The sequence below is a fragment of the Erpetoichthys calabaricus genome, chromosome 3, assembly GCF_900747795.2.
Source record: "Erpetoichthys calabaricus chromosome 3, fErpCal1.3, whole genome shotgun sequence".
In the NCBI taxonomy this organism is placed as follows: Eukaryota; Metazoa; Chordata; class Cladistia; order Polypteriformes; family Polypteridae; genus Erpetoichthys; species Erpetoichthys calabaricus.
In genome coordinates, this window is record NC_041396.2 from 58,998,095 (window position 1) to 59,022,052 (window position 23,958).

The window sequence follows — 23,958 nt, forward strand, 5'->3', positions numbered from 1 at the left end:
GAGGGATTACTGTATCCTTAAGGATGTTGGTAGAAAATCCACAAAAGCACAGGGAGAATGTGCAAACTCTAGAAAATGCCCAGGCACAGGATTAAAGCCCAGAACTCTTGATTGTGCTGACTGCTCGATACAGCAGCGGAATTTATTAAGAAAAGATAATGGTGGATGAATCGTAATCAAAGCAACTAGCAATGGGTCTTAACCAGAAAGTCAAAAAACAAATAATTAAGGCTCAATATGTGTCTCAATAGACCCACACATAACCACAGCCAAAAAAATATTTTTATATCATAGTAAAAAAAAAGCAGAGATGGAATTTCAGAACAGCAAAGGAATTAGAATTTAAAGATCTGGGTAGAGCTGCCCACAAACAAGCATTAAAAAACAAAATGACATTGCCGGAGAATGCACCTTATTTTCAAAATTGTTAACAACCTATCAATAAAAAAACAGACTTGATCACACGATTCCTCAACTTATATAAACCCTAAAAGGTAAGGTTAAAACAAGGAATTAATCATTTTTAGAGGTCAAAGGTGAATTAAAAATAATTAAAACAAGAGACTGATCGTGAAATTGACCAGTGGTAACAATTGTGCCATTGTGCAGCCACTATACAATTAAAGTTAATTTTTAAACATTTTCTTGTTGATCCTCTAATATAATAAAAATATGGAAGTATTATTTATAATTCAGTAACATTTGTTAACTTTTAAAGGATTTCATTATTTTTGCAAGGCCATGTACTTACGATACTTAGAACCATTCTGGAATTTTAAATAATAATCCAATACATCAGATGGTAGGCTGATATTATTCAGTGAAACTTGAACAACAAACTAATTTGAGCTTTGTTTCTTGTTTTTATTTACAGGAAAGCATTATAAAGGGATTTAAATTGTATATTGTTATTACTTTGAACAAAATTATTCTTCACTATTTACATTCAGAATATTACTTCTTCTTCTTCTTTTTTTGGCTGCTCCCATTGGGGGTTGCCACAGTGGATCATCTTTAGTTAACCAATCAGTACTAATAGTCCCTTTCTCATTTCTGGGCCTAGTTTAATCATCTTGTCTTTTTTATTTAATGGGTACACATTCCATTGTTTTAGCTTATTCTATGCTCCTCTTTCTTTTCATTTCTCTTTTTCAGTAATTTATTTTTTGTCATTCATCTATTTCTTCTCACCTAAATTCAAAGTTACGCACCTTGCATTTTAATAATGCATACAGACATGTAAGTATGTACAGAATATGTTTCTCAGCCCTATCAAATTTAAATCATATACTGTAGTAAATTTTGAATTATGTATTCATCCCTATCATACAGTAAATGAATTACTAGTTTAAATAGCGAGCAAAATGCTTCATAGTAATTAGGGGATCACTAAATGCTTATTTTGCTATAATGTAATATGAAGTAAATTACTTATTTAAGATACTGCTAGTTTGGATATTTACATCATAAATAGATGAATTGCATCCTACACAAGTACACAACTTTCAACCAAAAGCCATACCTTCTTGAATGTCTGAGCACCATCACACTGAACAGACCCGTATCATGAGATACACACACTAAAACACTGTGTGCAGTGCTAAAATGGCTATTTTATCATGTGACTTAAGGTAATTACATGCCATGAATCAGCACTGCCACAGACCAGTAATGTAGCTCTAGTGAGTTAAAAGGCAGAAAGGTATCATTTCAAGGGAAAAGCAACACTTTACTCCAACATGAAAACTGTCGGTATCAGCAATGCCTCTTTCTGCTTCTGTCACATTCTTTGGCATCACTGAGACCGAGGCTGGGTGGGACTGCTATTTATAGTTTTTCTCTGAAAGTCTTCACACTCTTTCTGGAATCTTCTTGAAGCTTTCTCAAACAATGTGCTCCCTTCCTTGCCAGACGGGCTGCTGACATTCAAGCATCTTCCCCTTCAGCCCTGTAAGGTGCCTGTAAGCAGCTGCTTTATTGCTCAACCTATGAAGTGCCATCTGCTGGCTGCTCCATTAGTTTTCACAAACCCAATAATGAGCACTGAGTGATTCGTAACATTATTTAAAATGTATATTCAAGGAAGTATAGTTATTATTCAATTTTACATGTTGCCCATTGAAAAAAAAAAACAGGAAAATTTTGATTATTCATTTGTGTTTTTGCGTTTGGTTTAGAATACTTGATGTTGTGACAGAACCACTAGGGGATGTGCCAGCCAACCAACCCGACACAGACAGACACAGGAGGCACACTTATAAAAATGCAAGTTTTTATTTTTCTTCACTCGTGGAGAACATCTTCCCCGTTCCCACGAGCCCACAACACAGTCCAAGCACAAACACAAACCAGTTCTCTTCCTTCTCGCTTACTTTTCTCCTCCACTACTCCGCTCAAGCTTCGTCTTCCTCCTCCCGACTCTGGCTCTTTTTATAGCCCACCCGGAAGTGCTCCAGGTGCTTGATGACTCATTTCCGGCAGCACTTCTGGGTGTGGCGGAAGGACTGCCCATAATAGCTCAGCAGCTCCTGCTGCAGCACCCCCTGGAGGCACCTGTGGATCCCAACAGGGCTACACCAAACTTCAACTCCTGAAGGAGTCCGAGGCACCATTGCAACCCAGGGGGGTTGCCATCTTGCGTTCCGGGGGAGGTATCGTTCTGGCGCTTTCTCCCCTAGTACTCCCAGCATGGAGGGGTCCTGGCCAGGCAAGGGCTCCGGCCACACGCTACAATGTATCTTTTAAAACTGTGCCTTTTGTGACATTATTTGGCTCACTTTTTAATATCACTAGTGCTGCTAGTCTAATACATTGTGAACTGCAGTGTCTGCAGTTTATAGGAGGCTCTTCTGCCTCTCCGATCTCCCATGGTTCATTCCTTGCACTTCTAGTGATCTTTTTTTGCCACATACCCTGCCTGTGAATCATGGTCAGAAGCAACACCATCTGTACTCAATTTCTTTAACTTTGTGAGCTGATTTCAGTCACGATTTTTCTCAAGATCCAGACCTGTGTAATTAAGTAGAGGAGTGGGCCTCATAGGTTTTGCTTTTTAGCGCTTAATTATTTCTCTCTCTCTTTCTCCTTCTCTCACAAACATAAACACACATAAAAACACATATATGTGTGCACAAACACTCACACAGACATGCACACCACACACGCACACACTATACATGTCTTTTTGGAATGGCTCCACACTGTCTGATAGCATTTTTCTCTCAGGTCCATGTGGCTTAATCACAACTTACATTCCAAAAATGACAGTAAAAATGTTTTAAAATGTAGGCATACACCATGAAAAAAAATTAAAGGGGGTCTTTAGCAATCACTGACGAGACTTGGTTTTTTATGTGATAGAAGGCTTTACACAAAAGATTTCCTTTTGAAGTTACTGAAGGAAGAAAAGAAAAAAAATCTAAAGTAGCCAATACTTTTCAGCAAGAAATACCTGACAAAGACCAGACTGCTCCTAAAACTTTAAATAAAAACATTACTGCAGTCCTCTGATACTAAGTATTTTGACAGCAATGATCAGTCTCTGAACTCAAAAAATAAGTGTTGTCAATGCTAGACTGTTATTAGTGGCAAAATATAATTATTACTATTATTATATTGTAGTGATTTGTAGCTCTCCTTATGCTTATGACAAGTTTGTACCCATGTGCAGATTTGCCACAGCAACAGAATTTTAAATACCGAAAAATGTCCAGCACTGTATGTCTGGATGTCTTCCAGAAACAAAAGTACACACACATACATGCAGGTATACAAACAAATAGTATATTTTATTACATCTTTGTCCTCAACACTGGTCCACACTGCCATCTTTAATAATAATTCTTTACATTTATATAGCGTTTTTCTCACTACTCAAATCACTCTCCACACAGGGAGGACCTGGGAAGCGAACCCACAATCTCCTTACTGCAAAGCAGTAGCACTACCACTGCACCACCTGTGAGGATATCTTTGATATCATTGCTACACAAACATGTGAAAATACAAAAAAAGCAAGTTTTATGGTGGCTGGCTCTGAAGTGCAATGCACAAAAACAAATTAAATCATGCAAACACAAATCAGAAAATGCAAAAACAAAATCAGTATATGAATATAAAAATGCAATTCAGAAAATGAAACAACAAATTGGAAACACAAAAACAAATTGAATACAGAAAAAGAAATCAGAAAACAGAGAAACAAACCAGAAACAAAAACACAAATCAGAAAATGCAAAAAAAAAATCAGAATATACAAAAACAAATTGAATATGCAACAGTAAATCAAAATATGAAACAACAAACTGAATAAACAAAAACAATTTGAGAAAACACACAAACAAATTGAAAACACAAAAACAAATCATAAAATGCAAAAACAAATTGGAAACGCAAAAACAGATGAGAAAATGCAAAAACAAATTTAATATGCAAAAACGGTCCGTGTACTTTTTGGTATTTGAAATTGCATTTTAGAAGCAAAAATGAAAAAACGAAAATGAAAGGAATGTTCAGATTTTGATTTTTGATCAAAGAATAAAATGAGGGAAAATAAGGTATTTTTTTAATTCTGTGGTAACAAATAGCAGTCATAAACTTAAAATTACACAACTTTTCTCGATTTATTTGCGATTCAAATAATGAATGTGTTATAGCTCAAAAAAAACAAAATTGACGCATTTTCGTTGTGTGAAACCGGAGGTACTTCTTCTTCTTCTGCGCGATTTTTGACGACACGTACGAACAGCCCTCCTCCTCACAACACATCGACTGACGGCCTTGAGTTACACTGCATGGCATCAGCAGAGGATGGACCATTACGTTGTTTTTCGGAACAGTAAAAGAGTGACACTCCGGGATGAGGACATAACTGCAGAAAAATGTGTCGCATCTTTCAGGTAAAAATACAAGCTTTGCAAACTTGGCTTCATTGATGTGGCAGTTCTTTTATGAACGTTAATGTTGTTACTTACTGTGAAGCAGCTAACATTTGGTGATTTCATTTACTAACACTAAATCTGGCAATTTTTATAGTGCTAGCATTTTGAATGTGTGTAAATGTGTGAATGGATTCTCATTGACAAGTATAACACATGTTAAGAAAACTTCCTGTAAATTACGTTGCTCTCCTAACATGCATTACATTTGTGCGCACTGTTAATGCTCGAAATGTTTACTGTATAGTAGCCGGTAAAAGTCAATGAGCAACCATTCAAAATGCTAGCACTATAAAAATTGCCAGACTTAGTGTTAGTAAATGAAATCACCAAATTTTATCAGTTTCACAGTAAGTAATAACAATAACATTCATAAAAGAACTGCCACATCAATGAAGCAAAGTTTGCAAAGCTTGTATTTTTACCTGAAAGATGCGACTCATTTTTCTGCAGTTATGTCCTCGTCCCGGAGTGTCACTCTTTTACTGTTCCGAAAAAACAACGTAATGTGAGACGGTTGTGGCGAGCGCCCTCTTCTACGCGGTGGTCTGCTGGGGAGGCAGCATTAAGAAGAAAGACACCTCACGCCTGGACAAACTGGTAAAGAAGGCAAGCTCTATTGTTGGCATGGAGCTGGACAGTTTAACATCTGTGGCAGAGAGACGGGCGCTCAGCAGGCTCCTATCAATTATGGAAAATCCACTGCATCCACTGAACAGGATCATCTCCAGACAGAGGAGCAGCTTCAACGACAGACTGCTGTCACTGTCCTGCTTCACTGACAGATTGAGGAGATCGTTCCTCCCCCAAACTATGCGACTTTTCACTTCTACCTGGGGGGGGGGGGGGGGGGGGGGAGGAAGGGGGTGGATTTAAACGTTAACATTATATAAAGTTATTGTCTGTTTTTACCTGCATTATTATCAATCTTTAATTTAATATTGTTTTTTTGTATCAGTAAGGTGCTGCTGGAGTATGTGAATTTCCCCTTGAGATTAATAAAGTATCTATCTATCTATCTATCTATCTATCTATCTATCTATCTATCTATCTATCTATCTATCTATCTATCTAATGATCCATCCTCTGCTGATGCCATGCAGTGTACCTTCAAGGCCGTCGGTCGATGTGTTGTGAGTAGGAGGGCTGTTCGCACGTGTCGTCAAAAATCGCGCAGAAGAAGACCTCCAGTTTCACACAACGAAAATGCGTCTGTTTTGTTGTTTCTGAGCTATAACACTTTCATTATTTGATTCACAAATAAATCGAGAAAAGTATGTGTAATTTTAAGTTTATGACTGCTATTTGTTACCACAGAATTAAAAAATATCTTATTTTCCCTCATTTCATTCTTTGATCAAAAATCAAAATCTGAAAATTCCTTTCATTTTCGTTTTTCCGTTTTTGCTTCTAAAATGCAATTTCAAATACCAAAAAGTACACGGACCAAAAACGGTCTGTGTACTTTTTGGTATTTGAAATTTCGTTTCAGAAAATATCATTTAAAAAAGAAAAAGAGACACTTATTTGATTTTCAACTTAAAATGGAAAAATGAAAAACGCAAAACAATTACTTTTTTCCTTTTGTTTTTTCGCACATCAGAAAAGAAAAATGCAACGCAACACATCGACCTTATGGCCTTGAGTTACACTGCATGGCATCAGCAGAGGATGGACCATCACGTTGTTTTTCAGAACAGTAAAAGAGTGACACTCCGGGACGAGGACATAACTGCAGAAAAACTGAGTCGCATCTTTCAGGTAAAAATACAAGCTTTGCAAACTTTGCTTCATTGATGTGGCAGTTCTTTTATGAACGTTATTGTTATTACTTACTGTGAAACAGCTAACATTTGGTGATTTCATTTACTAACACTAAGTCTGGCAATTTTTATAGTGCTAGCATTTTGAATGTGTGAAAATGTGTGAATGGTTGCTCATTGACAAGTGTAACACATGTTAAGAAAACTTTCTGTAAATCATGTTGCTGTCCTAACATGTGTTACACTTGTGTGCACTGTTAATACTTGAAACGTTTACTGTAAAGTAGCCGGTAAAAGTCAATGAGCAACCATTCAAAATGCTAGCACTATAAACATTTCCAGACTTAGTGTTAGTAAATGAAATCGCCAAATGTTAGCTGTTTCACAGTAAGTAATAACAATACCGTTCATAAAAGAACTGCCACATCAATGAAGAAAAGTTTGCAAAGCTTGTATTTTTACCTGAAAGATGCGACTCAGTTTTTCTGCAGTTATGTCCTCGTCCCGGAGTGTCACTCTTTTACTCTTCCGAAAAAACAACGTAATGATCCATCCTCAGCTGATGCCATGCAGTGTACCTTCAAGGCCGTTGGTCGATGTGTTGTGAGGAGGACTGTTCGCATATGTCGTCAAAAATCGCGCAGAAGAAGCAGTACCTCCGGTTTCAGACAACGAAAATGCGTCTGTTTTGTTGTTTTTGAGCTATAACACTTTAATTATTTGAATCACAAATAAATCGAGAAAAGTATGTGTCATTTTAAGTTTATGACTGCTATTTGTTACCACAGAATTAAAAAATACCTTATTTTCTAATCATTCAATTCTTTGATCAAAAATCAAAATCTGAAAATTCCTTTCATTTTCGTTTTTTCATTTTTGCTTCTAAAATGAAATTTCAAATACCAAAAAGTACACGGACCAGTACATTACCCAAGTCAAAGAAAAAAAAATGACGACTGTGCAGGTAAACTGTGTTTTCTGATTTGTTTTTGTATGATTTCATTTGTTTTTCTGCTTTGCATTTCAGGGTTGAACAAATGGCAATTGGGAGCATTTCATTTTAAAAAATATTTTGCTTCCATTACTTAAGGAAAATACACACACTAACAGCAAAACAAACACATGTCATTTGCAGTAAAATGAAAAAAAAGAAATTTAAATAGTAATATGTTAAATATAGACAATAAAAATGGTAGAAAAAGGTAAAAAATGTATATTCTTAGCAAAATGAATGGGATTGGTTAATCAACAATACAGCATGAAGCATAGCTGTCCAATGAATAACATTTTTCCAGCTTGGAAATCCCCCACACAAGAAAATGAGTAAATTAAATCCTGCTTGGTGATAAAGCACAGCATGCAGGCAACATGAGCTCACAAGGCTGCAGTTGAGACAAAGCAGACCGAGCTTTAAAAAGGCAACAATTTAAAGCCACATGATGCAGTGATCAGTGGCTGAATGAGGCCATGCCAAAGTCAAATGAGGCAGAGATAGGCCTGAATGAGAGCAAGACAGTAAATGCTAGACTCTGAAAGCAAAGATTTAGAGGTTAGACTGCAGGTGCTGAGCATTTACTGCAGTAAAGAGTCAAATTTAACTGTTGCGCTTCAGCATTCAATCTCAGCAGATGACTGCAATTGCACAGCTGTGTAAATTAGTATCGATGTCAGAGGAATCTGCAGCACACGAGCAGCATTTAGACACTGCGGGAGAACAGTACATGGAAATGCTATGAGAGATGAAAGAATGTCAGACTAAAAAAAAATGAACAAACTTAAACGGAAATGGCACTTCCAGAGGCACCAATGAAACAGCCGTTCAGAATGTTCCAGAGATCTTTCCAACACTGTGCCCAGGAGCACAAGAAGAGACCATTTAGTACGGGAGTTTCGAAAAATAAAGAAAAATATTTGTCAAAGTTTAAGCTCAGTAAGCTGAACAGCTGTAAAGCTGGTGAAACTTTCCAAATAAGTTTGTTGCCAGCATCGTCAGTTCTGACCTTCACCACGGAGAAAGTCTTATTCCTAGTTTTAATTACTTGAGCCACAAAATGAAATTGTGTGGTCTTCCCCAGACTTAAATATCCCTTCATCTTTCAGTTTATATCAGGGGGAATAAGAGCCAATCCTGGTATCACAGGGCCCAAGCTGTACACCAACCCTGGAAGGGACATAAGTCAATTACAGAGCACACTCATGTTCATACCAACACTCATTCATGATGAGCCAATTAATGATTTACAAATTAGGGTGACACACACATCTTTCGGATGCTGGCAGGAAAAGTTAGAACTTTTGCATGCATGGGAAGAACATGCAAACTCTACACAGATAATCTCTATGCCAGGATTCTGGTGTTGCAAGGCAGCAGCACAAAGAACTGCACAAGTGTGCTTTTTCTCAGATTTAAACAGTCAGGGCTTACTACTTAATGGGACTTTACAAGTAAAATAATAAATACATCTAAAGTTGGTAAGCTGTTCCTTAGTTATAGATTCACTCACAGGGCCATATCACTAAGATTGTATATATTTATGTCACTTCAACTAAACTACATTTTAACACATACTACAGTGTAATTCTGATTAATTTTGTCAATAACCATTAAACATTCAAATTTATTTGATTAACTAAACACAATTAAAAATACCTTTATACAGTATAACAGTGCAGTAAGGTCAGTGATCAGAAAGCATATTTAAGATATTAAAAAAGTTGCGTCAACTCTTCTGCTCAAGGACAAACTTATTGGGATCTATTTAATGTATGTAAAACCCATAATATTTTTGTCTTTTAAATCCAAAACAAATTTAATTTAAACCCAAACTCAGTGCATATATATGAATACACTACTGAAGAAACTTTTTATTATCACTCACAGTGGAGAGAATTAAACAAAAATGCCAGGAGAGTTGATACACTACTAAATCTCCAGAACAGATTGGCTGGCATACTCGAATCTTGTCAAATGAGCTGGAAGGAAAGATCAGCCATACCTGCTCTTATTTAATCTTTCAGTTTCATTTCAAGAACAAAAGTGTAATAAGCTGAACTTTTTCTCAACCTACAGCTCCCCAATTAAGAAGGCGGCCTTCTGCTGTTATGCACCTATAATCTGGAATAGCTTACCAATAGATATTCGCCAGGCTAATACGGTGGAGCACTTTAATAAACTGCTAAAAACCCGTTATTTTAGCATGGCTTTCTCATAGCTTCATTTTAATGTATCCCTGATATACTATATATGCATTGAATTATCATTTTTCTCATGGTTCTGCAATCTGTACTAACCCCTACTTTCTCTGCTGTTCTTTCTCCTGTTTTTCTGTTGTGGCGATCTGCACCACCACCACCAGATCAAAACACCGTGCTGTCCCTACATTGATGGATTTAAGGCCAGAGCTCCACATGACCATCATCATCTAATTCTTCCATGTGAAGCCTGAAAGCCATGAGGACTGATTGAGGTCATTTATGTTATGGAAGAATGCCTAGAGGGGGCTGGGTGGTCTCGTGGCCTCGGATCCCCTGCAGATTTTGTTTTCTTTCTCCAGCCCTCCAGAGTTTGGTTTTTTTTTGTTTGTTTGTTTTTTTCTGTCCTCCCGGCCATCGGAACTTACTTTGTTCTTTGTTATTTAGAATTGCCTAATCTTATTTTTATTTTTTATAAACTTTTCTTTCTTCATCTTGTAAGCACTTTGAGGTACATCATTTGTATGAAAATGTACCATATAAATAAATGTTGTTGTTGTTTTTATCACTAGCAACTAGAAAAATAAAAGTAAATTATTTATTGAATAGGAAAATTTGCTACTGTAAAGCAATATTATAAAATGTGCTGGCAAATGTCTGGTTTGCATTTGAAGGTATTGTCATCATATTTAAGGACTGCACATAACTTGTGCTACTGCCAAACCAGTGGGGAAATTTTATTTTAGTGCAAAAAGAAAATTGTTTCCAAAATTAAAAATTTATTACCATTTTACTGTCTGCAGGTTGACAAGAATATAACAAACTGTTTCAGATCAATATTTATTCTACTGAGAGATGGGTGTTCGCCAGGCTGTCTCTGTTTGCCTAGATATTTTAAAAAGCAGAGCTTATTGCCAATGCAGTTTTCTTCACATAATTCGGGATCTCAAGGGTTTAATTTGCTAGTTGGGTCTTGTCTTGTGGTTGAATAGCTTAGCAGCTGTGTATTAAAAAAATAAAATGAGTTTCTGTTTCATCACACTATGTCTTTTTTAAGCCTAGATGCAATGAGAAGTCAAGCAAAATGACACCTTTTATTGGGCAACTGAACAGATTACAACATGCAAGCATTCAAGGCAACTGTGGCCCTTTCTTCAGGCAGTTTACAAACAATCAGTTTACAAAAAGATTACAAACTGCATGAAGAAGGGGCCTGAGTTGCCTTGAAAGGTTGCATATTGCAATCTGTTCAGTTAGCCAATAAAAGGTGTAATTTTGCTTGACTTCTCATGGCATCCTTAATGGTTAACACGGTACAACACCCTACTACTTAAGCCTAGATTATATCTGTCCTGAATCCCTAACAACAGTATAATCTCAGTAACATTTCGTCTAATAAACTGGGATATAAACAGAATACAGTATGCATCTACACTAAAATCAAAGGAACAACTATACAATATCTGTTTTGAATATTCCTCACTTCTACTTGAATCTCAGTAAATTAGTTTAGCTGAGTGTCTTTCCACATCCTTCATAACCAGCAAGTGTAAGATTTTAATTTTTTTATAAAGGATATTTTTTGTGCCTTTCATTATTTTTCTACATCCAATTATTATTTTCTGTAAGAACTCGAAGACCTATAACCTAGTGGGTTCCCCTGAGAACTATAAAATTGTGGGATACTTTTTATCCCTGTCTTTAAATTGAATTCATGAAAAGCACAGAGTGTTTCTCTCTCTGATCATTTTTCCTTGCAGACATGTTCATTCTTGTCAGTAATATTTCCCTATTTTCACAATTTTTTTTTAAAAAGTTGCAATTACTAAACTGTTTTATCCTTCTTAGTCAAAGACCCATATTTTCCTTCAATGCATTTTTTATTCTGTTCAGATTTCTTTGCTGCCAATCAGTGACTGCATCCTTCTGTTTCTCGCAACTATCTGCACAACTTCTAAAGTGACTTTTGCTTTTTCACAGATACTAATTAAATCTCAGGAGCTTGTCAGTTGCTCCCACTACAGTTATTCTTTTTTATAATTTTGTCATTTAGCATTTACTTTACATTAGGACACAAAAATTAAGAAAAAACAGAATTGAAGAATTACACGTATGCAATATTCTCTTTCTTAAATGTCCATAAATTATGGATTTCATGAATAATGTCAACTTTGTAGATAGTATTTATGTTATTCATATAGACTAATATTTCTCTATTTGGCCAGAGGACATTTATCTCATCAGGCAGAGAGTTCAATAACACTTAAGGCAAATTAAAACCATGCAAAGATTGTAACTGCTGCACAACCACAATCACAGAATACTAAATGCATCAAGCTGCCAACATGCATTATTCAGCAGTTTCTCACAGTTGCATGAGCATCCATTATACACAGTTTTAGCACAATACATTTATCTTAACAAACTCTTTTTAAAAAAAAAAACTTTTTAGTTTTTTTCTGTTTAATTTAATCTGAAAAACATATTAATACAGCTAAAATGTCCTATTAAGAATATCCATATTTCTATCATGCAGAAAATGTGATCTCATATAGTGGATTTGAAACTTATTCAGAACCTAGCACTTACTGAATACTTTATTTAAGTTTAAATGGACATATTTGTTATTTTGTCCATTAATCTACACTTAATAATTCATAATGAAGCAAAAATATCTTTATAAGAAAGTTTTACAAATGTAAAAATTAAAAAGTGAAATCTCTCATTCATATAAGCATTCAGACCCTTAATTCAGTACTCTGTAGAAGCCCCTTTGACTACAACTACAGGTTTGAGTCTTCTCAGGTAATTCTATGTCAGCTTTGCACTTCTGGATTTGGGCAGTTTATCCCATTCTTTCTGGCACATTCTCTCAAGCTCCATTAGATTGGATGGAAAGCTTCTGTAAACTGTCATCTTCAGGTCTCTCCACAGTTGTTCTATGGTGTTTAATTCTGAGCTTTGGTTGGGCCACTCAAGGATGGTCAGAGACTTGTCCCTAAGTCACTTCAGCGATGCATTAAATGTATACTTCGGGTCATTTTCATGCTAAAAGGTGAACATTCATCTTAGTCAGAAGTTGGGTTCAGTCTGGAGCACGTTGTCTTCAAAGGCCTCTCTGTTTTTGGCTGCATTTATCCTTCCCTCATTTCTGACCAATCTCCTTGTACCTACTACTGAGAAGCACCCCTTAACATGATGCTGCTACCACCACCATGCTTCACCATAGGAATGATATTAGGCAGTTGATGAGCAGTGCCTGGTCTTCGGCAAATAAAATGCTTAATGTTCTACCCAAATAGCTCAATTTGTGCCTCATCATACCAAAGGATCTTTTCACTCATTTTCTTGGATTCTTCTAAATACCTTTTCCTCAAAAGAAACTTCTGTCTAGCCACTCTACCATAAACTCCTGATTGAGTGATGCTGAGATGGCCACACTTTCAACAGTGAAAACTGGTTTCTTGTTAACTTCCCTGACTAAGCTCCTTCTTGCCCAGAAGAGTTCTAGTGGTTCCAGACTTTCTCCACTTCACAATTATTGAGGCCACTTTGCTCCTGGGAACTCTCAAATTTTTAGAAATGATTTTATTCCCTTGTCCTGATCTATGCCTCACCACAATCTGATCACAAAGGTCTACAGAGAGTTCTTTGGACTGCATAGCTTGGTTTTTGTCCTGATGTGCAGAATGATTTGTTGGACCTTATGTACACAGGGGTGTGCCTTTCTAAACAATGTCTAGTTGATTCACTTTGCCACAGGTTGACTTCAATCAAGTTCTGGACACATTGCAATTTGGAGTTCCACAGCAAAGGGTCTGAATACTTAAATAACTGTGTGATTACAGGTTTAAACTTTATTAAATTGGCAAGCCTTCCTGAAAACATGTTTTCGCTTTGTTATTGTGTGACATTTAACCAATTTAAATTAAATATACAACAGAATACAGTGTGCAGAAAGTGAAGGGGCCTGAAAACTTTCTGAATCCAATTTAAAATTCTTTGCAGCTTACCATTCTTCTTTTTGTTAAACAAATATTAATTTAGCACGTAAAAAGCTTCTAAAGGGGTCATTGAATGTTTATTGTGATGTTCTAACAGTGGACTTGTTGAGCAGCAAAGTTATGAAATTAATAAAAAATCATTAAAAATCCCTTTGGAGTGAATGGAACTGCATCACAGATTAAGAGCTTAACATTTTTCAGTGGAGAAGAATATAAGTGATTGAGACATTGGTGGCAGGTCCCTTTTGGATATAAATTTTTGTGTGCTTGCAAAATGTGGCTCTAAATGTAACTATTATATTGGTCTTCTTTATTGTACTTTTTCTTCTACTAAAGAATGGAACAAACAGAGCTCCACATTATTCTGAACTTGGTAAACAATTTGGAAAATCAGTGGATGGATGGACAGATTGAGCTTGGACTAGACAAACTTTAACATAAATATAGAATGTAAAAATGTGATGTGAAAGCAGTATTGGGATTTTTATACTTATATAGTGACAATTTTATGAATTTTTTTAATACAGATCGTTAGCCATTTGTACAGTGAAAGCCATCATAAATAAGATTACAACAAACACCCAATTTGTTAAGAATGGAACATATTTGATTTATCAAATGTTTTTTGTCTTATATACATTTTTTCTGTTTATTTGGTGTGAATATTGTTAGAGATTTCTTCTCAAGGAACACATATGCACATATGTTCTGGATTAGTTTTTTAGTTTAAGAAAAAATATTACTGTTATTTCACACATCATCCATTTTAGGAGCTTTTTTTTTTTTGTTGAGTTGCTAGGATCCACTGCACCATCATTTAAGTAATGTCTCCCAAGAGGCACTATGCATCACGTCATGAACTCACCCTATAAAACTTTAAGATTTAAACCTTGAACAGTGTTAGTCTGGAGATCATCACATTAGATATTTTGGTTAACGACTCATAGCTTCTCACTTCGGCTTATAGTCTTAATATGTTGGTTCTGGGGATATTCTTGTCATTTTTAACAACTCCTGACAATTCTTTCTTTGACTTTGCATATGGTTTAGCCCTCTGGATTTTGTTTTTGATAACAATACTCCAGTATTGTAGAGAACTGTTTTTGTTCCAATTTCTTGAAAAGATGTAGATCTTCCAGTCTGCTTTTAATCTTTGCGGTTGCTCACAATTAACTGTATCAGCAGACATTACTAAGAAGAAGGTTGAATTAAAAAAAAAAAAAAAACATGAAGCCAACCTGTACAGTGGTCCAGCCAAGCTGCTTTGAATATCTACAGCTGGCATAACACAATGAATGACAAGCCATCCACAACACAACAGTCAAACACGTGCATTACAGTTGACCAACACAAAGACAAAAGTCATACTGTAGGCCTTAATATATTTGTAATGATTGCACCATCTGGGCAAAGTAGCTGTGAAGTTGATGGTCTTTCCTTAAGTAACTACAAAAAAGTATCTTTGCAATTCCTTTTTGGAGTGAAGGATATTTCATGGCATGTGCTGTGATCTTTATTATAATTCTGCACTTTGCTACTATATCTTTGCTGATCCAAGACACAGTTTTTGAATTTAACAAAAAAGTACATGTATATTTTTTTCCATTTTATGTCCCTGCAGATTTATGAAATTAGGAAATTAACAGTTCATAAATTAAACAGTTTTATTCATACCTGTATTCTAAATTCCATATCCTTTTACACAAAGAGAGCTGTTAATTAAAAAAAAATATTTAAACACATTAACAAATCATGATAAAACTGAAAAAAGAGAACTCAAATTTGCTCGCATTTAGAGCTTAGAATTTTTTTTTTAGAAATATAGAATAAAAATAGAAATAAATTGTTTTGCTAAACTGACTAGCTATAGTTATTTTTTTATTAAAAAAACTAAAAGAATGATTATCTGAAGACAGATTAAAATAAATAAATAAAACAACATAATCTGAGAAAGGTATGCCTAAACCCACCCCGAAACATAAAACATAGCAACACTTCATCTGTCACAACCTGGACCAATGTTGTATGGCCAAGAGGATAAAATATCATACTTTTCATAAATTGCTGAAGAAAATGTAACAACTGAGGTGTACAATGATAGACTGTTCTGTATTGATATCAGTTGTTTAGTACATGTGACAATGCAAAAACCTGTCAGTCTAGCTAAAGCCTATAAAGTGACATAACTCTGAGATACCATTAAGTTGAGGTCCAGCAAAATATCTGTGTCATAGTAATAATAATAATACATATATATGGTGTGGCAGGTGGCTGATTGGGAGCCGCACCCAGCTACATATTTAAGGAGCCGCCGCCCTGCAATCAAGGCTGGAGTTGGGTAGGAGGAGGACAAGGCCGATGCAGAGGGGGTGAGGAGAGGCCCGAGTGTGTTGTGTGTGAAGAAGAAAGTGGCTGTTGAGAGCCTGGACTTCGGGAGACTGCGGGAGGGTTTGGTGTGGTGCAAGTAAGGACTTTGTAAATAATAGATAATTGTAAATAAACGTGTGGTGATGGAGGAAAATGTGTCGGCCTGTCTGTGTCCGGGAAGCACCCTTGCACAATGGATATAATGCTTGACTTGACTGACTCCCTCACTCACACATTCATCAACAAAGGCACTATTTACCATTTAGTTAAAAAGCTGAAATTTGGCAGGATGGTACATCTAGGGCTGTAGGTATCTGCTAAAAAAAAGAACATTTCAATATATTAATATTTAGGTATAAATCCCCTATACAAAAACTAAATACCCCAAAATCTCAAAAACACTTAGAAGTTGAAGGTGAAGTTATAGGAAACAGAAAATTAGCTGACCTGTCAGTAATAATGCTGTTTCAGAACTGAAAAGTGATCACACTGGGAAATGGGGCTTGCAGTTAATGCAAATGAATGCCTTCAGCATAATAGCACCACTGACCAAGCTGAGAATGTAATCACTCAGAGAAATGGGGCCACTATTAGAAGCGAAAGTGGAAAGACAAAAGTTAAGCGAAACCCAAAGAAGATGTGTTTAGCAAACTGTGCCCTTGAACACATGCAGTACTCCCTATTTTGTCAGCTTCTTTTTGCTCCTTGTGATGCAGTATACAATACATACAAATTTGAAAGGGGGGAGGGGGGTTGTTCCCCCATGTGTGTCGAGCGTGATTATATATATACTGCTCAAAAAATTAAAGGAACACTTTTTAACCAGGGTATAGCATCAAGTCAATGAAACTTCTGGGCTATTGATCTGGTCAGTTAAGTAGCAGAGGGGGCTGTTAATCAGTTTCAGCTGCTTTGGTGTTAATGAAATTATCAGCAGGTGCACTAGAGGGGCAACAATGAGACGGCCCCCAAAACAGGAATGGATTAACAGGTGGAGGCCACTGACATTTTTCCCTCCTCATCTTTTCTGACTGTTTTTTTTTTACTAGTTTTGCATTTGGCTACGGTCAGTGTCACTACTGTTAGCATGAGGCGATACCTGGACCATACAGAGGTTGCACAGGTAGTCCAACTTCTTCAGGATGGCACATCAATATGTGCCATTGCCAGAAGGTTTGTTGTGTCTCCCAGCACAGTCTCAATGGCATGGAGGAGATTCCAGGAGACAGGCAGTTACTCTAGGAGAACTGGACAGGGATGTAGAAGGTCCTTAACCCATCAGCAGGACCGGTAATCTAACTTAGACACCATTAAAATGTCCGACTATACCACTCAGTTTTATTAGGAGACTGGGAACTCTTGAGATTTACAGAAAATAGCACACAGGGTTCTTTAAATTGAGCAGTGAGTAAACACACAATGAAAGACACAACAGTAATTTCAGGAAAAGCAACAGTAACTTCTATTACACAAGACAATAAAGTAAATTAAAAAGATAAACGAACATAAAAAAAATCAGGTACGAAATTCCTTTTTTTAAAAAAAAGGAAAGCACACAGTCCACACTCTAAAAGTCCGTTAAAAACAAGAATTGGAGGATACAACCTTTAGTGGTGCAGAGTCCAGTTTGCGCACTGTTACCCCAATAATTTATCTTTCAACTGTCCACGGATGCACTCTGATCACCGGACACTCGTTTCCCAACAGAAGTTTTCTCGAATCGTTGAATGCCTGTCAGCGTCTCTTCGTCGTTCCTTTTTTTTCCACTCTAGGCTCCTTGTGTTGCTGTGACCTAGGCACGCCTCATTTCTCGTCTGCCAGCTTTGCTTGGTCCTTTCATGCGGCTTCCCTCTCTCGCTGGACCCACAACTGCCGTCTCCTTGTGGAGCTGTCTCTTCCTTCCTGGAAGTAAGTGTTGCCGTCCTTGTGCCTCACGTCGTACCAGCCACGTACCTTCATCTGCCTACAAGCCCCTGTGCTCTGTCCGAGTGTCTTGGCAGCATTCTCAGTGGACCGTCCCTCAAGTACCTTCTCCTGCCCAGGAGTTTAAATCTCCTTCAGTCCTGCCATTGTCAGTCCTGGACAATCAGTTTAAACAATGGCACATCTAAATTTCCTGGGTTTAACAATTAATGAAAACACAAGTTAACAAAGTGTATTGTTACCAACCATTAATGAGTACAGATCTGCTGATTAGAAACCAATATTGTCAAACATGTTAAATTTCCAAGTCAGGTAAATACAAACATCCTCCAAGGAAGGAGCAGTTCTGTTATCACAACTTTGTATTGTTTGTAATCTCAACCAGCCAAAAACGTCAAAGCAGTGACTCCTTTGCAAGACAGCAAATACCTACATCCTGCAGACAGCCATGACAACAATTTTGCCTTTTAACTTCTCACCCCCAGTCCCAACAATGGGTGCCTAATGGAACCACCCAGTGTACAAAAAATGTCCCCCTCTGACAGCAGGATGCAGCAAACCTTTCTCTTTTATCTCTGCAGACTAGAGATGAGAAATTGTGCCTGATTCCAACAACGTCACTTCTGGTTCTGGCCCCAAGAACATCACTTCCGATTCCTGCCCCAGATGATGTCACTTCTGCCAAATTGTTTTAAAAGCCAGCCATTCTCCACTTGTACACTGTTCTGTTGGAGAAACTCATTAAATCAGTTTGAGATGACTTTTTCTTTGTGACGTGGTGCATTACTCTTCTGGAAGTAGCCATTAGAAATACTGTACATTGTGGCCATGAACATGGTCAGCAACAAGACTCAAATAGGCTTTGGCTACCTTAAAACATTTGGAAATGAAGCACATAATGACATGTATTGAATAGGCAGATACTGTATCTGTTTCAGATTATTATCACTGTAATATATACATTTTTTCAGTAATATTTGGTTTAAGCACAGATTCTTATACAGTATATTGGACATGCCTTGCAAATGCCATGTAAAGGACTTACTGTGGGTATTACAACATATACAGTAAAATTAACCAGCAAAGAAATGGCACTGGCATAAATTTTCATTTTTTGCATCATTAGAATAACAGTTCAAAGAAGAGGACCACTTTAAGTCATAACAAAGTTCTTTTTATCAGACATTGATAAAAACATACATTGTTGATAGAATTTCTTTTTTCCTGAGGAAAGCCAAATATGTATGTGATTAATTGTGAAATAACAATTTTTCTGCTGGATAACATGTTTTGTGTTCATTACTGTCTTTTATGTTTTGTTGCTTTTAACATTATACTTATAATCTGCCATTTTCTATTGCTGTTCATACAGTAGTAATTTTTAATTTTATGCTGTGTTTATGAACAGAGCAACTACAATTACAGCTTCTTAAGAACTTAAACATGAATCTGAATTGCAAAAGACAGCTGTACTTCCAGTGCTGCCATTTAGCTGTTCAATTCACTATGCATGAAACTGTCCTTATAGGGTCTTAATCCCCAATATTTATTTTATTTTAAATAGTTTAAGTTCTAACCTTTAAATGTGATACACATTTTTAAACACCAGACACATGTTATACTGATGTACTGTATATAAGATAATTCTCTAAACAATAAATTGTTAAACAGTATCAGTGAACCATGACTTGAGAGAACGTAAGACTGAAACAGAAATGTTCAATAAACATTTGTAAAGTAGTAAATACCTAACATTCATTCATCCATCAATTTTCTGATCTAAATCATAACAGACACTTATAACATATTATGCTGCAAGACAACTGCTGAATCTGCAGCCATTTAAAGCCATTCTACCACAAGCAAAAATATCTTAATACATAATTTGCCTTCCTCCTCACTCACTCACTCACATCCGTCTGAAGCCGAATGCGCAGTCGCCTTCTGCGCACGTCCGAAGCCGAATGCGCAGTCACCTTCTGCGCAGCTGCCCGAAAAACCTTACGAGACCAAAATCCAACCCCAACATCGCGGCAGGCGGCGGATTTAGCCTACGCATTTCGGGATTATTATTCTGAAATCCCAAATCCTCCCGCCCAGGCGTAGGATATTAGCCCCGATCACAGCCAACCCTCACACTCAAAATAATACGTAAGAACATATTATTAATAAGTACTTTCAGAGGCAGGAACGACTCCACAGCCATCATGATCATTACACTACCGTTGTCCGCAGATGTTGATGTGTGCGAAGCGAGGTACACATTCTAAGCCGCATACAAATCTCAATAGGTGGCGCGGTACGCATTGTCGTGCACTGCTGCTGAGATCTGAGTAAAATAAAACGCTGCTGGCCTATTCGCACCAAGCACTGAATGTTCACCACACCATCTGGAGTGATTTTAATGCCCCTTGCATCCTCACCCTTTCAAAACTGCTTATTCTCGCAACTTGGTGCCAACGGCCGCAAAAATTCAAAGAGAAAGGCGACTTCGATTAAAGCTCTAGAGGCCTGAAAGGCGATTTCGACTACAGCTCAAGGCCTAATTACGCATTCTGATTCAATTACGCATTCATTCAATACACCTATATCAGGTTTGTGGTGCTTAAACTTATTACTATTTCATATTTTACTGGAACATTCATCATTCAATATTATACTATAGGCCTGGAAAATTCATCAACTAACAGTACAAGCCTGTACAGTAAAGTGGACTAAAATCATTACAAAAAAACTTCTTCGTTTCTTCTTCTACTTTTCGTTGATTTGTATTTCTCATCTCGTGCCCGTTTCATCATACGCTGTCGAAACAGGCTCTTTGTCTAGTACATAATATTCATGCATGGTCAAATTAGCAATGTGTACTGACATGACTGACAAGATGCACACAAACAAAGTGAGAGAAATGTTTCTGCAGAAATTGTTAAAAAATGTTTATAAACCTTCAAATTATAATATGGCACACTCAACTAATTTCAACCTTTTTGTGTCCACAGGAACCTTTCTCCTTCTGCCTTCCAATTACAAATCTTGACTGTGATCTTTTTTAGAATGTAGCAGTGGCAGCATTAGCAGACATACAGTAATCATATGATAGTCCTCACAGGTGGCGCAGTGGTAGTGCTGCTGCTTTGCAGTAAGGAGACTGTGGAAGATTGTGGGTTCGCTTCCCGGTTCCTCCCTGTGTGGATAGCGCTTTGAGTACTGAGAAAAGCGCTACATAAATGTAATGAATTATTATTATACCTAAATGGTTATCAGTACATGTAACTAATCTAAGAATGCTACATGAGGAAACCCTGCTCAAAGGACATGTTAGTTGGACTAGCATTCATTTCCAGAATATTTGAATACTAGCAAAATACCCGCGCTTCGCAGCGGAGAAGTAGTGTGTTAAAGAGGTTATGTAAACATATATATACATAAACATACTGTATATACATAAATATATACATATACACATCCACATATATATACATATATCAACATATATACACATACATATATATATATATATATATATATATATATATACACACACATGCAGACACATATACATATATATACATATACATATTTGTATATCTACATATATATACACATATATACATATACATATTTGTATATCTACATATATATAAACATATATACATATATATACATATTTGTATATCTACATACATACACATATATCTATCTATCTATATATATATATATATATATATATACACACATACATATATACACATACATATATATATATATATATATTTATATATATATACACACATACATATATACACATACATATATATATATATATATATATATATATATATATATATATATAGCTGATTACCCAGTGGATTCACTCACTGAGTGCAAGAGAAAAAAATAAAATGTATGTATAAAATAAGTTTAATTGCCAAATTTATTTTTCCACAAATAAAGAGTACTTACAATAACATAGAAATCAATATAAACAACATTAACATCATTATCATTTGAGAATATGAAGTAATATATAAGAAGCACATTGCATATAAATATAAATTATTAACATTAAAATGTTCTTCTATAAAACACTACCGTGGCTATTTGTTTGTCTGTCCAGGATTTTAAATCATCTGTAGCTCGCAAACCGTTTCACCTATTGACTTGAAATTTGGTACACAGATACTACGTCACGTCTACTATTAGCTTTCCCACACATATGAACACACATATATATATATATATATACACACATACATATACACACACATACACATATATACATTGTAGCAGTTAAGCGTGTCGTCCACCTCTCGAACCCTCAGGTACCACTCTTCGGACCAGGTGAAAGTATAATAATAACTCTTTTTATTATAATGTGCACAAAGCACCCTCCACTCCACACTCATTAAACAATAAACTCTCTCTCTAATACAATACTCCTCCTCTCCCAGACACGTTGCCACCCTACCTCCCAGCTCAGCTCAAATGTCTGGGCTCACCCAGAGTCCTTTTATAGCCCCTGACCCGGAAGTGGCCCCAAGCCAAACCCACAAGTCTGTTTTCCTTCCGGGTCAGGGCAAAGTCCTTTTCTTCATCCCGGGAGCACATCGCTTCTTCCAGTCACGTGACTGGGATGCACTCCCGGGTTATAGGGCATGACAGAGCCCACTAGCCCCCCTACAGCGACTCCTGGCGGCCCCCAGGGTATCCAGCAGGGCTGTGTCAAAACACTACAAAGTCCATGAGGCCCTGCTGGAACTCGGGGCACAAATATGCTGTCCGGAGGGCTCCTCCTAGCGGCCTGGGGGTGACGACCGGAGTCCATAGCCGGTCGCCTGTCACAGTCCCTCCCCCTTAGCGACGAGCAGTGGGGCGGAGCGTTGATTCCCGCGAGGGACGTCCTCCTCCAGGAGGGCGCGGGATCCGGGCCATGGTTCCGTTGTCTAGACCCCCCGGCGAACCTTGGAGGGACGGTGTATCTGCTGTTCCACCGCTCCCCTGTCCTCCGGGGACAACTACGCCATACGTGGCCCGGTTGCCGGCAGTTGTAGCACCGCCGACGTCCTCCTGGTGGCCTCTCTTCCCGAGACCTGAAGCACCTCGGGAATTCTGTCAGCTCCACCCTGTCCTCCGCCAAGGAGGGGTTAACAGCCGCTTTGCTGCTCTTTGCCCTATCCTCTTCCCTGTTAGGAGACCCGCATTTCTGTGTGGGGATCTCCTGCTTTCTCTGGGGCTTGTGCACAACGTGAGGCTCTCTATGGGAAAGAGAGAGCCTCTTTGCTGTTTGCACGCCCGTTGTCCTATGTAAACTCAGAGGCGGCGTCATTAGTACCGTATCGCTCCGGGTAACAGCACTGTTCAGCTGTCTCGGGACGATCGGTGCTTCCCCCGCCTCATCATTAAGCAACGGCAACCCCCTTATCACGCGGATCGGGCTTTTAACGTCCGCCTTAGTCCCGAGCAGCGTCTGATACCGCTGCTCCGGTTCTAACGGACAATTACCCGACCACTCCGTCATGGTGCCACATTCAACTGTCGGAGACACAGCGCTTTGGCAACCGCAACTTATTAAACGCGGTGCCGATTCACACTGCGTCCCCTTATTATATACGGTACAGAGAGCACCTACCTGCACCGCTGCATTAATCGAGGCCGGGGCTTCACGGCCTAACCGCCGAAGGTACATCATCAGTCCCTTCAACGGCGCTTCGGCTGCAGCTCCCAGCTCCTCCACACGCTCCTTCACCTCCTGTAGTCCCTGGAAGAAAGCGTAAA